The following is a 15,641-nucleotide window of genomic DNA, read 5'->3' as shown; positions in this document are numbered from 1 at the left end:
CAATTGCAGCTTTTTGCGGAATTATCTTCCTTGCGTGGGTTGTGCGGCGGCTCGGCTCCAGCACGAATTAATCTAATGTTTTGGGGAGTATGTGTGGCAGTCAGTCACCGCACCGGTGTGGATATTTACTGTACTTCACAATCACAGACTCTAGCCTGTCATATATGACCCAAATAAGAATTTTCACCGGATATTGTCATCTGAACAAGTAAGTAACAAGTCTGCCACTTTTGTTCTGACCAACTGAGGAAAAAAGCATTAACATAAATCTCGCTACCAATGGTGATTTAAGCTACATATCGGTTAGCTCATATCACATCAAACCATGCAAATTATTATTATTGTTATACTTTATTCTCAAATTATTAATGTTAACAACATCAGCATTGCCTATAGTGTGTATTAGCGTGTAGATTTCAATTTCTGTACAGTTTAATCTCATACCATTCAAATTTCATATTAAGAAATTCTTTTAACCCAAAAAGCAAATTATGCTCCCTTCAAACTGATTGTCTTTAAAATACAAATCTTGTGTAATCCCAGGCTATCTGTAATTAGAAGCACATTTAAAACTGGAATATAATTTAATTTCATTCACATATGTTTCATAAACACATAGTCCTTTCTGGATTACAATCTGCCAACAAAATGATACATTTCATTATTCTAGCTGCTGTGAGAAAAGGCTATAAACGCCTGCAGGATCCTCACATGCGATAGCCTAGTAACCGGGACAACTTCTTTATGTTCTTCAGAGAAATCAATCTGTCCAGTTAGAAAGCTAAAGGGATTGTGAATCAGTTTTACCCGCTATGGTCCAAACAGAAAGACAACCCTCAAAAAAGGAATAGCTATCTCCTTATCCTTCCTGACTGATTTGTCTCTAGTTTTGTGTTTTGTTAGGGTCTTTGTGACTACAATGCAACCCAATCAGATTGCACAGTTGTTCAGCTCCTCAATGATGGTACAGCTGGACAGGGCTGTAGAAGGGCAACAGCCCAGCAGCAGAACCAGTATCCGGCAGGCTAGCAGATCCAGCAGGATTCTGGTATGCACGTTTCTGACCAAAATTACTCCATGAGGATGGCATGAGGGCCCGATGTCCCCTAGTGTCACCTGTGCTTACAACCCAGCACCATGCAGCTGGATTGGCATTTGCCAGAGAACCCAAGAACTGGCAGGTCCACCATCTGCGCCCTGTTCACCTCACAGATGAAAGCACTGAACATGGGACAGATGTGAAAGTGTCTGGAGATTTCATGGAGAATGTTAAGCTGTCTGCCACATCATCCAGCATGACCAGTTTGGCGGTGAGTCACTGATGGTCTGGGGAGGAATATTCTTGGATTGTTGCACAGACCTCCGAGTGCTAGCCAATGGAAACCACGTTGCTGTAAGGTACCAGGATGAAATCCTTAGACCACTGTCAGAACTTACGCTGGTGCAGTGGGCATTGTGTTCCTCTTGATACATGACAATGGCCGGTCTCATATGACCAGTGTGTACAGGCAGCTTCTGGATGACAATGTCATTGATGCCCTCACATTCCCCAGACCTAAGTCCAATTGAGAACCTCTGGGATGCTATGTATCGGAGCATCTGAAGCCACTAAAAATGCACCACAGACTCTCTGGGAGCTAATTGATGCCTTGATCCAGGTCTGGAAGGAGATCCCAGATTGCCAAGACACAATCTGTCATCTCATCAAAAGGATATCTAGATGTTGTCAGGTGTGCATTTCCATTATTATGAGTTGCCATGATGAAATTCAGCCTGTAATTAGTATTTTTTACTTAGATTTTTGGTGTGATTTTGAATCCAGCCCACAATGGGTTGATGATTTTGACTTCTATTGACCATTCTCATTTTGTTCTCAACAAATTACACAATGTATATAATTAAAGATTTTCAACTTGAATATTTCATTCATCAAGTTCCAATGTGTAATTTAAGTGTTCACTTAATTTTTTTTTGAGCAGTGTAATTATACAGGACTAAGGAACAGGTCAGCGTACAGACATTTTGAGGGGCAATGGCCTAAACCAAGAAAAAGGTCACCAAACCTCCCTACCCCTTGCCAATTCCAAACATAAGGTCCCCAACTTGAAGCTATGACAATACATCATGACATACACTGGTACATACTCTTTGCAGCACGAGAGTGTCAAAGAGATAAATGAAAGACAATCTAACTTCCCCTGTAACAAATATATTACAATACACTTCATTAGTATACAGGTGCATCTCAATAAATTAGAATGTCATGGAAAAGTTCATTTATTTCAGTAATTCAACTCAAATTGTGAAACCCATTTTGAAGGCTCAGGAAACCTTTGCAGGTGTTTTGAGTTGATTAGCTGATTGGCATGTCACCATATTCTAATTTGTTGAGATAGTGAATTGGTGGGTTTTTGTTAAATGTGAGCCAAAGTCACCACAATTAAAAGAACCAAAGACTTAAACTACTTCAGTCTGTGTGCATTGAATTTATTTAATACACGAGTTTCACAATTTGAGTTGAATTACTGAAATAAATGAACTTTTCCATGACATTTTAATTTATCGAGATGCACCTGTAGAGTTTACACTTCGACAGTCATGGCCAAAAGTTTTGGCAGTGAAATAAATGTTGTGTTTTGCAAAGTTTGCTGCTTAAGCTGTTGTGGTGTTCATTCACATTGCTTCTAGATTATTGTGTAGAACGATTAGATGCATTTTAAATAATTGTTAAAAGCTTCATTGGCCAAAAAATTAACTTTCACAAAAAAACAAAACCAAAAACAAATTTCACTATTTTTTGATCCTGACATAAAATGACCAGATAACATTAATTGACTAATCATATCAGCAGTACATGTGAAAGTGTGAATGAGTACTAGTCAGGTAAAATCACTATCATACTAGTTAGATTGTAAGAGTGTACTGATTGCTATAAAAGGAGGGAAGAAGCAATTCCAATCATTGTGTTCTTGTTAGCAATGGTTACCTCCAAAGAAACACATGCAGCCATCATCGCTTTGCATCAAAATGGCCTCACACGCAAGGAAATTGCAGCAAAGGGCAGCAAAGAAGCCACTTCTCTCCAAGAAAAACATCAAGGACAGACTGAAATTCTGCAGGAAGCACAAGGATTGGACAGCAGAAGACTGGTGCAAAGTAATTTTCTCTGATGACGCTTCCTTCAGTTACTACCATGAATCCTGTGTTGTGCCAACAGTGAAGCATCCTGAGACCATCCATGTGTGGGGTTGCTTTTTAACCAAGGGAGTGGGCTCTCTCATAATTCTGCCCTAAAACACTGCCATGAATAAATAATGGTATCAAAACGTCCTGCAAGAGCAACTTCTTCCAATGATCCATGAGCAATTTGGTGATGATCCGTGCATTTTCCAGCATGATGGAGTACCATGTCACAAAGCAAGAGTGATAAAGAGGTAGCTCAAAGATCATTACATTGAAATTTTGGATCCGTGGCCAGGCAACTCCCCAGATCTCAATCCCATAAAGAACCTGTGGTCAGTCCTCAAAAGGCGAGTGGACAAGCTGAAGCCCACAAATTGTGATGAACTCAGATAACTAATAAGGCAAGAATGGATCGCCGAATGGATCGACATCAGTCAGGATTTGTCCCAGAAGCTAATATTCAGCATGCCAGAGTGAATTGTTTAACTAATACAAATAACGAGTGGTAACTCATCTAATCTAACAAGGGAATGTACACACAACACATGCATATACCAGATACAATTATAACTGATTAATTATAGTCTAAAATAAAGAAATGTCTTTATGTGTGTGTGTGTGTTAGTTTGGGTGTGTGTGTGTGTGTGTTCGTTTGGCCATTTACAGCTCGTTGTAGAATGTGTTTGAAATCAGATTGCAGGATGCTCGCGGGGGCTGGTTCTAATCTTACTTGAAGGCGAAGAACCATTTGGCAATTTACACCCCTATACGAACGTCAAGTTTCTGACCAGAACTGTAATTTATATGCAAATGTCAAAAGGCTAAAAGGGTCTTTTAAGCCATAAACCGTCCAACGCTCATGCATGATCCTACGCAGGCGCTACACTGTAGATAACAATTCTACATAACTGTTATAATAGAAACATTCCATGACTATTTAAAGACTATTCTATTAAATTTGATATACATTTATGTAATTTAAGCATGTAAATCTTAAAAACTGATGCAAAATAAAAGCTGTTCAAACTTAATTTACTGTAAAAAAAGACTGTTTATATACCTGTTGTTGCATGTTTAATCTGCATCAAGCCCAACAGACCTTTTTTCAAGCAGTGTGTGATTAGTTCAGTTCAGTATTTTGTGCTGCTTTATAATTGTCTGTATTGCAAAAGATCATGACTGTGTTAAGCGTGTGCCCGACAACTTATTCTTAAAAATTCTGCAAGACCCCACAAGCATTCCCAGACATCCCTTGCTACAACTGGCTAACAAAACAAAACTAACAAAACTACCCCTAGGGGGGAAAACAGGCAAGCAGGCCAGGAACAAGACACAACACATACCACATGAAACTCTGACTTTAAACAACAAAACAGCACAGGACTGCAGACACCAGGAAAATAAATAGGGAGTAAAACGAGGAGGGTAACGAGGGAGAAACAGGTGGAGCAACTGAAACAATAATGAGGTAACAAGACGGGCGGGGTCAGACAATAGACAGAAGAGCACATGGCACCAACAAACACACAACAAGCCATGTGCTCAAACAAACACAGAGGGATATCTGGTGGCCAAATAGGGCACACCAGCAGAACCGTGACAGAACCCCCCTTTAAGGAGCGGATTCCAGATGCTCCACATTCTAAAAACAGAAAACAAAAAGTCTAGGAGGGAGGTGGGCCGGAGGTGGATCGGGGGCGGGATGGTGGGCCAGGCCCGTGTGGCGGAACATGGCTGAGCAGGTTCATGAGTAGGAGTAGGCTTGGTAGCGGACTCGTGAACTGGAGCGCAGTCTTGAGTGGACTCTGAGAGCTCCTGGACTGGAGTAGGCTCTGGGGTGGACTCTGACGACTCCTGGACTGGAGCAAACTCTGAAGCGGCCCATGCCCGCAGAACAGCCCTGAGGTGAAAGGTGAAGACAGCCTTGTTGACGATGGCAGCAGTAGTGCAATTTGGCAGCTCTGTAGCGGCCTCCATGACCGAGACAAGGTGAGCAGGCTGCTCAGTGACAGCCTTTGTGGCAGCAGCAATGAAATCGGGTGGCTCTGCAGCAGCCTTCATGGTGGAGACAAGAAGAGTGGGCTGCTCAGTGACGGCCTTCGTGGTGGCAGCAGTGAAATCGGGCAGCTCTGTGGCGGCCTCCATGGCTGAGACAAGGAGAGCAGGCTGCTCAGTGACCTCAGAAACCACCGAACATAGGACCACCTGAGTCGGGTCCTCCAGGGCCACTGGACTAGGGACCACCGCAGTGATGCCAGCTGGAGTGGCGGCCATCTTGAGAAGAGGCTCTGAACTGGCGGCCATGTCAGAATGAGACTCTGGAATGGTGGCCATGACAGGAAAAGGCACCTCTGACTGCCTCCCGTTGTGGGCTAGAAAGTTCACAAACGCCCCAAAGGACAGGTGCTCCGTGCCGAATCTCCTCCAGGTGCTGACAGGCTCATCAAGGGCATAGGAAAACAGGTCCTTGAGAGCCGCATCGTTATAGTCCAGCCCCTCCGCTGTACTCATGAACTCCATGGCAAATTCCCTCAAGTCAGCCCCCCGTTGACGCAGGGAACTTAGTGTTGCTACCTGAAGCATGCGTTGGTAGAGGGGGTTGCAGATAGTGGAGCCTGATAGCTGGATTGAGCTCATTCTCCGCTGAGTCCTCATCTGGCTGTTTTGTTCTGTCACGAGACTGGAAGAGAGATGAGGCAAGGACTCAAATATAGGATGAATGGGCTTTTAATAATAGTAAAAATAAAACAAAACTAACAAAAACTACCCAGAGGGGGAAAAACAGGCAAGTAAGCCAGTAACAAGACACAACACATAACACATGAAACTCTGACTTTAAACAACAAAACAGCACAGGACTGCAGACACCAGGAGAATAAATAGGGAGACAAACGAGGAGGGTAACGAGGGAGTAACAGGTGGCGCAACTGAAACAATAACGAGGTAAAAAGACGGGCGGGGTCAGACAATAGACAGGAGAGCACATGGCACCAACAAACACACAACAAGCCATGTGCTCAAACAAACACAGAGAGACATCTGGTGGCCAACTAGGGCACATCAACAGAACTGTGACAACAACAAGCAAGCTAGTCTGGCATTGACATAAAATAGCATTGTGCAAGGTCAAAATGTCACTACAATTAATAAAAATGCCCCTAAAATTCAAGTTGCAAATTGCCCCGTATGAGTTTTTGTTTGTTGTGTTTATAACATAAGTTAGTTAAGCAATATAATACAAGCAAGAGCACCATTTCTTCAAATATTAGCATGATTGCAAATTTGATACCCATTTTATATTGAATTATATTCATTGACTAATTTTACTCACAATAATGTCAGCTTTTACTATTTTTGCTTTATTTTGTCATCAAAAATAGTGGGTCATACAGCAACACGAAATGGTGTTCTGTTTCGTTCCTGAATGATTCAGCGTTTTTGAACGAATCAAGGGAGTCAGTGATTCAGTGGCCCATTCAAAAAGACAATGGTCACTTGCTGTGTTCATGAATGAATCAGCCGGTTTGAAAAAAATGGCTGAATGAATGATTCTATAATTCACTTTTTAAGACTTTACATGTACATACATAATAGTATAATATAATATAATCTTTCCCATTTTTTCCCAACGTTTCATATTTCTGTGTTCATAATGTTATATTTACAATATTAAACTCCCAACATTGTTTATGCAATTGTAATTGTAGTTTTGATAAATGGTAAGATGAATTTTGTTGATATTGATTTCATTTAACTGGTATAACAGCCTTCTATGTAAAGCACTTTGAGTGCCCAGAAAAGCGCTATATAAATGTAAGGAATAAAAAAAGAATAGTGTATAGTGTTAATTAGAGTAATGTTAAACAGTATGTAACTCTTTTTTTATAAATAATTATGAGAGGGGTGCCAACAATATCTATGTACAGTCCTGCAAGGGAGGGCAACCAGTGAACAGCGTCAGGGTCATGGGCACCAAAGACTTTTTGATTTGTCATTGATGCAGGTGGGGAGCGGAGGCTAGCACATCTGGTCCAACCACATAGAGGAGCTACAGTATTGTAGACCAAATTGTTAAAAAACTTAATGTTGGCCATGATATAAAGGTGTCAGAAGACACAGTGCATCGCAGCATATGGGGCTGCGTAGCTGCAGACTGGTCAGAGTGCAACCTTGGGTCCTGGCATTCATGTGGATGTTACTTTGACACATACTGTACCACCCACCTAAAGATTGTTGCAGACAATGTACACCCCTTCATGGTAATAGTGTTCCCTGATGTCAGTGGCCTCTTTCAGCATATTCAGCATAGATAATGCACCCTGCCACACTGCAAAAATTGTTCAGGAACAGTTTGAGGAACATGACAAAGTGTTCAAGGTGTTGCCATGGCCTTCAAATTCCCCAGCTCTCAATCCAATTGAGCATCTACAGTATAGGATGTACAGGACCAACAAATTTGATCCATTGAGGCCCCACCTCCAAACTTGCACGACATAAAGGATCTGTTGCTCATGTCTTGGTTCCAGATACCAAAGGACATGTTCAGAGGTCATATGGAGTCCATGCCTCGATGCAAAAGAGCATTTATGGCAGCTCAAGAGAGTCTACACGATATTAGGGATGTGGTTTTAATGCTGCAGCTAATCAGTGTATATACCAATAACAATAAATACCTAAGACAAAGAATAACTATTATTACTGATTATTAGTACTAGGGCACCCCCAGACACCTGCTCTTCTTCTTTACACAGTGACAGCACTTGTAGGGAACCGTTTGTCAAAGTACTCAAGATGCAGATGATAACAATTATTGGCACACATCATTGACATACAAACCTTTTTCAGAGTCAGTACAGTACAATACAATTAATTAGGGCTGCCCCTAATAGGCGACAAACCTTTAGTTGACGAGAAGAGGCTTGGTCGACCAAAATGTTATTAGTCGCTTAGTCGCAGAAAAAAAAATCCACAGGAACTGTTGAGGTCACTTAGTGGTGAGGTCCGTGACGAACAGCGTTAACGGCTGGATTTTGTGGTAGCCTAATACAGTACATCCAAACGCTCGTCTATCATTCATCGACCTCAAATATGGCTTATCATCTGAAATATGTAAGTAGTAGCAACTTTACATGGCCGCTCAATCTAATGTTAACCTACAAAAATGTGCGCTATTCAAGTGTCTGTGCGGAGTGTGGAAGCTGAACAGTAGCTCGCTCACAGCATGACAGATGGAGGCGCCGGGGCAGTCACTTGCTCTTAAAATACTCCGTCATTTTGATCATACAGATAAGAGTAATACATCTTTCGAATCTGTAAAACCTCTAAGTTTATTTGTGTGCACTCACTATAACAACAAAACATTGTGCTTTTGTAAAATAATGAAATCTAACAGGATGTGCTTTCTGCTGTCTCGGCCTCTGTGAACTTGTTTTTTATGTTGTTTATTTGTCTATATGGTGTTTTTAATATGCCTTTAGACAAACCATGTGCCAATATACTAATCAACACCATTGCTGAGTATTTTCTCCTTAAAACTGTAGTTTCCCAAAGGCTGACCCAGAAATACGGTTTGAAACAGCCCTCGGTTTGCTACGTCACAAACCAATAACATCAAGGGATTGATTCCTATCACTAGCATGCAAAATATACCAATACCAGCACAAAACCAAAAATAACTTAAAGCAAAAAACCCATGAAGCTGTGGTTTAATGTGAAGTTAGAACCGCTAACTTGCATTATAACCCATGGCAACAGTGTAAAAGTAGCCCGGAGTCAGACCCACCTCTCCCGCATCAGCATCTGCACTTCACACGCGTATGCTCGCGGGCGCAAATTAAGAATCACAAACGGCTGTATTCGAGTCTTCAAGGCATTTTAGGACACAACATCATCAAGTGAGTAACATTAACAAATGTTATAGTATTCACTGTAGTTGTCTGCTAGTAAAAAGATAGTTTTATCAGTCATTATTCATGTATGCCATTGTTTTGTGTTTACTACAGTTCAGTGGATCAGGAGGTGCTGGCTGGTGTGACTGAGTGGAGGCGGGACTAATTTGCATATTCATAGCTCAGCGTATAGTAAATGAGGAAAGGGTTGCATTCAAGCTATTTTAAGGAATGAGAAAATTATTTTCACAAGAAAAAATATTTAAATATGTAATTTTGATGATCAAAAATAAGTTTTAAGGGATAAAATATTTGACTACAGGGGGACTTTAAAAACATTGTGCTTTTGTAAAATAATGAAAACAAACAGGATGTGCTTTCTGCCGTCTCGGCCTCTGTGAACTTGAGTGCGAAACTCCATGTATACTTGCCTTACAGACATAAAAAATATATCTATAGAGAGTGAAATGTCCACTTTCAAATGAAACAATTCAAATCTGAAAAGAAAAAAAAATCTCAGATTATGTAATCCGTATGAAACTTGCATGTATGACATCCTGCTGTCTTGGGCCTCTTGTGGAATGTTTTGACTCCTAATGTTTCAAACATGTTTTGACCAAAACTTAGATTGTCTGATTCGGTCTGATATCCTACACGCCGAATTCATCTCTTAAGCCGAAAACACAGAAAACACTAGTTTATCAATAGATTATTCAAATGTTAATGCAGTTTAATCTTACTGTTTTTCCCTGACACATTCATCATCATTATTTCTGCCGGTGTGCTGTGGCAAGCTTTATGCATGCTCTTGAGCACTTATTAGGCTATTAAAGGCTCATTAGCATGATTTAAATGGTTTATTAATAAACGTGCGATAAGTCGACTAATGCTTAAAATGAACGATTACTAGTCGACCAGAAAAATCTTTAGTAGAGGGCAGCCCTACACTTAATGGAGGGACCCACTGGCGCGAACTGGGATTAGATGTCTTGCACAACCACACAATGGTGATAGCTCAAGGCTTAGTACTTGGGTTGATCAAACCAGCTAATTTTCAACCTGAACAAGTGGAAAAAACTATGCAAATCACTGCTCGTTTTTTGTCTTTGTTAACAATGTTTTTAATTTAGTTATTTTGTGTTGTTACATTCATTAATTTTTGTGCAATTCACTCTTAAAATAAGATTTGTTTGGCAATAATATGCTAAAAGAAAGTGTGTCAGTGTAAGAGACCAATCTTTATAAACACTGTAACACTGCACTTCGTGTCTGGGTCCTAAAACCCTGCCGGGGTATATTCTGCAATAACAACTGGCTAGATGTATATTATCCCTTACATAAAATATATTGTATCATAATATAATTGATTGACAGGTATTAGAAATATGACAGAACAACTTTGCTACTACCAGTTTCTTTTGGGTGTCCAAACTTGGCTACAAAATTAAAAAATCCAGACAGGCAAAAAATAAATGGTAACACTTTACTTGAAGGGGTGTGCATAAGACTGACATGGCACCTTCATAATCATGACATGACACATGTCATGAATATGAAGGAGGATTTATGCATGTTTATGACAACTGTCATTAAGTGTCATTCGCTCAGTTATGTCATTTTTAATGCAAATATGACATTATTTGACCTAACCCTAACCTAACCCTACCCCTACCCTTACCCCTAACCATAGCCCATAACAAAGACATCTCAAACAATGTCATCTTTGCATTAAAAATTACATAACTGAGCGAATGACACTTAATGACAGTTGTCATAAACATGCATCAAAAACCTTCATATTCATGACGTGTCATGATTATGTAGGTGTCATGTCATGATTATGAAGGTGTCATGTCAGTCTTATGCACACCCCTTCAAGTAAAGTGTAACCAAATAAACTCATGTTCATAGCATACTCTATATGTTGCCTTACCACTGGACAATGTTTTGTAAATAAGCAATGTTTTTAATATTAAGTAATTTAAGTGAATTATCATTTCACATCTAAAAAGGAAACTGTGTGGTTCACTCACAACTGTACAACTCATGCTGACAAATATCTCTATAGATTTCACTTTGCAATAGGGCAGTTGTGTATTTTTGCTGGGTCAGGAGCTTACTCACAATGAAGGGCACATGTTATTTGGTGTAAAAGTGAGCACTTCAAACAGACTGTCAGTGTAGCTGGCACAACCACTCAGTCCTGAGGAGCAACTAGCACAACTGTGACCATGGGCAAAGTAAGTTATGCAATCCAAAGTTACAACAACTCACAAACTGAAAAAAAAAATGTGTAGATAAAATGAAATTATGTAAAGTTATCTTATAAAATTATATAGAAGATACATTTTTACATATTAAAAATACATTTGACTTTTCAGGTTATCGTCTCTGAGGACAGGAACTTCCAGGGTTGCTCTTATGAGTGCATGAGCGACTGTGCTGATTTTTTCCTCCTACATGAGCCACTGTCACTCTGGCAGAGTGGAGAGTGGATGCTGGATGATGTACAATCGTCCCAATTACATGGGAGATCAGTATTTCTTTAGGAGGGGAGACTATGCTGATTACATGTCTATGTTTGGAATGAGTGAATGCATCAGGTCCTGCCATATGATCCCTATGGAAAGTTCTAGGGATGCTCTGATCAGGATTTTTGTGGCCGATCCCCGATAGCTGATCCCAGAAAACAGTATCTGCTGATACGGATATCAATATTTTTAAAGCCTTCTTTTTATCATTTATAACTATATTTATAGTAATACACCAATTAGGATTTTTAGACATTTATTCAGGGCCTGAATTTCATTTTTGAAAATGGGGGGAATTCCCCTCTTAGGTGACTCTTGTGAGAGGGGAAGCAGCATGGACTGTGCTTTCACAGAAGAGTCCGCTACTGATCCGTGGCTGTTTACCACAAACACAACATTCATCCATTATTTTGATTTCAAATCCAAACATTGTCACTGAAAATGCTTTTTCAGCATTGCAATTTTTTTTTTACACAGTACAGTAATACAATCTTTAACAGACATGTTGAACACAATAAATATAAGCAACACATTATTCAATGCTTTTTACTTTTGCATTTACTTCTAGATTTATATATTAAGTTGCTCAAGCAAGTGGCAAAACATTTAAACTACTTTTCTTACGTTCTCACAAACTTACCATTGACAGAAACAGTCAGCTCTACTGCCTTTTCTTTTCCATTTAAATCTTTATTACAAGCAATCCTGCAGTCCATTAAGAACTTTGTTTTCCTACCTCCATGAGTGCCATCTATTATTGCCTTGTTTATCAAAAAGCGCTCTGTTCCTTTAAACCTAGCCAAAAAGCCATATGTGTTGACTGTGAAACACAGTAGACTTTAAAGGGGTCATATGATGCAATTTAAATTTTTCCTTTCTCTTTGAAGTGTTACAAGCTCTTGGTGCATAAAGAAGATCTGTAAAGTTGTAAAGACTAAAGTCTCAAATCCAAAGAGATATTCTTTATAAAAGTTAAGAGTCAACATGGGTTGTGATGGTGAGGAAATTTTCCCACCGGTTAATCGACGTGTGACAACACCGGTAATACAGGTATCACCGTTGGGGTGGGGAGGGGGGTGTTAGTTCGTTTGAGTTTCCCTATTTTCTTCGCTTTCAAATGGCTTGTAAAAGTGCAGTGCGCATTTTACTTTCACTTTCAAATTAGCAGCAATTCGGCGTTGATTCAATTCAAGCAACAACAACGTCAAACTCATAGAACTTTTATTAACAAAACAAATAAAAATACACCATATATGCCTAATAAAATCACAAATTACTTAGGCTACACAAAGTTTAAATAGGTATATAAAACTGAAAATCAGCAAACACTGTCATTCACGCATTTCGTTTTTAAAAGTGTCTGTCCTCTAACTGAACTAGGCTAAATTAATTTTGTTACTATAAAAAAATCTAAATGACGGTGGTGGGCAGTGCAGCGGTAGGCAAATGACGTAACCGGTGTTGCAGCTTAACACCGGTATAACCGAAAACACGTCTATCGCAGCAAGCCTAGAGTCAACCACGCCTACCTAAAACGGCTCGTTCTAACATGCCCCCACATGTCTACGTCACTGTAATGTCTGATTACTTTTCTTAGGGAATTAATCATTATTATTCTAGCTCAGGTTTTGAGCGGAATCGAGTCTGAAGATTCAAAGTCAACCTGATTAAAACTGATTTCACATTTGTTAGTTTACACTTTAATCAACTGTTTGTTCAGCGAGACGTTAACGTCCATGTAATTTTAACAATTTGAATATTTGTATTTTCCTTTGGCCACAGGTCAATACACTTATAATAATTTGTAAGCTCCTAGCGAGGTAACGTGATCTTGGCAAGGTTTGACTTTAAAATTTCACGACACCAGACAATACTTCTTTATAAATGAAAACAAGAATTTATTGGCTATTCTAGATTACATTAAACTAAGCTAAAACACACACATACAGTTCTGAAGAATGATGTTAACGGAGTTCTGAGGAAAGCCCAAAGTTTTAGCAAGATATTCGTTACAGTTCTTTTACTTGCAACCTGAGAAAATCACAAAGCAGAGGTTTATCTTATGTTTACTGCTTGAAATTAGCTCGGCACCAGTTCAGCAGATAGAAGATTTTGTTCGTTTACTTGCGTTTTGGGTGACAGCTGAAAAGCTGAATTTTTGATTGGTTACTGGTCGGGCGTCTGGATGACATGGTTTCTGGGAATTCCCTTCGGAGATTGGTTGATTTCTTGATGACGCAGAGGCTTGAGCAGTTCGTCTGAACAGTCTGAGTTTGCAAGACTTTAGGCTTTTGAAGATCTCTGGCAATCACAAAGTTTCAACTGAAGTGTTTGAGTTTTGGGATGACCGATCGCTTTGATGGTAAGTAACACGGCGAAAGCGAAGAAACAAGCAAGCAAGCGAGTCTGTCTTGCATTGGGTTTTTGATCCGCGGCATAAGTCCGTCCCACAGCGCGATCTTCCAATCGACTTCTTGCAAGGCGGAGCGTGCATACATTAACATGGGGCTTCAATTTATCACATGAGGACACCATCTATGAAAGTTGTGTTAATACTTCTATAAAGTTTCTTAAATGCAAGTATTGTACATACTATTAAAGTTAACTTCATTTCAACATTCTGCATTTGTTGTGCCCATTCATTCAAGATTAAACTTCACATATTACACACACATTACTAACCTTATTTCCTAAAAAGGGTAATAAAACACTGATTAAAGTTGCACCGATTACATGAAACACGTCAAGCATATATAAGACATAAAACATATGATTTGTGAATGTAGTTGCCCTTTTATCCTTTTAAATGACTGTCTTTTGAATTGTCTGTGTACGTTCTATGTCTCTTTGTTTGACCGAAGGAGGGAATTACTCCCTTTTGGAATGCAGGGGGGAAAGGGGAGGTGTCCTGAGGTCATGCCCATGTCACGAGTGTAGGTCTGCCATCCTTCTTGCTGGACATAGAGCTCTTAATCTGTCACTTTCTGTTTATCGGATTTAGCAATTTACGTGTCAAACGGTCATGGGGTTTTGAGTGTCTTGTGCTGGAACTTTTCCAGATACCAGGTTCTTTGTTCTGTTGTCTCTTAGATAGTTATTTATGCTGAAACCAATCACGTTACACTGCACCTCTGATCCTCAAGGGGTTTTCGGACAGGGGGAGTTTCTCCTCCCCTGGTGAGTTAGGGTTTAAGCACTGTTTTTATTTGAGTCTCTTGAGACGATAAGCTAGATGGGGCAGGAACTGCTGAGACACTTCACTGACCCTGCATGAGTTTTATGACCGCAGATGGCTGCATAGGGTGCTCCTCAGTTTGTCTCAATGGAATGTGATTGTTTCATGTGTGACTCAATAGTGTAAGTGGGTCCGTTCGAAGACAGAGATCCTACATCACGATGTGGGAAGATTTGCATAACGCCACCCAAATGTTCACGCAAAGAAAGAAGGCGTTACTTTTATTCTTGCTGTAGTATTGTATTCTTGCTGTAGCATTGTTGCTGCTTTGTTTCGTTGCTACTGTGTTTCGTTGTGAAAGCGAAACTACTTTGTTTGGCCTTCCAAAAGAGGATGATATCCACTTCGTCTCGCCTAGAGCTGATCCGTGCTGGTCGCTGAGGGATAACATCAACTTCGCACTGTGGATTGCCGGATCGGCTTTCACCGTGGACGAAGCGGAGTCCAGCCCGGGGTCGTCAAATGTGGTTGCCGCAAGCCCACCGGCCGCTTCTTCGTCGAATTCGCCGGACGTTCCTCATTCTAGCCGCAGGCCTCTGCTCACTCAAGGCCGCCGTGTGTGAAAGCGAAACTACTTTGTTTGGCCTTCCAAAAGAGGACACGACTAGAAGTCAGTGGTTAAGTTGTATTTACAACAACTTGTTAAGGGAAATAACTTTCTTACTGTACAACTCTACACAGAGCCTGTAGCATAAATCTGCATGATTAAGGACTCCAGTTATGAGCAAACAATGAACAACGTCAAGTGTGATACAAGTAAGACTTTATTAACTACATAAACACTTAAACTAGTCTAACATACTA

At 40.1% G+C, this 15,641-nt stretch overlaps 1 pseudogene; it reads left to right on the top strand.

The window, feature by feature from the left end:
* The first annotated feature begins 11,302 nt into the window (after nucleotides 1–11,302).
* The window catches only part of LOC107555047 (gamma-crystallin M2-like), a 6,662-nt pseudogene continuing 2,323 nt past the window's right edge, over nucleotides 11,303–15,641 (top strand).

Source organism: Sinocyclocheilus grahami, unplaced genomic scaffold, assembly GCF_001515645.1.
Source record: "Sinocyclocheilus grahami isolate Dianchi unplaced genomic scaffold, SAMN03320097.WGS_v1.1 scaffold523.1, whole genome shotgun sequence".
Taxonomy (NCBI): Eukaryota; Metazoa; Chordata; class Actinopteri; order Cypriniformes; family Cyprinidae; genus Sinocyclocheilus; species Sinocyclocheilus grahami.
This window is presented reverse-complemented; position numbering and strand designations above follow the sequence as displayed.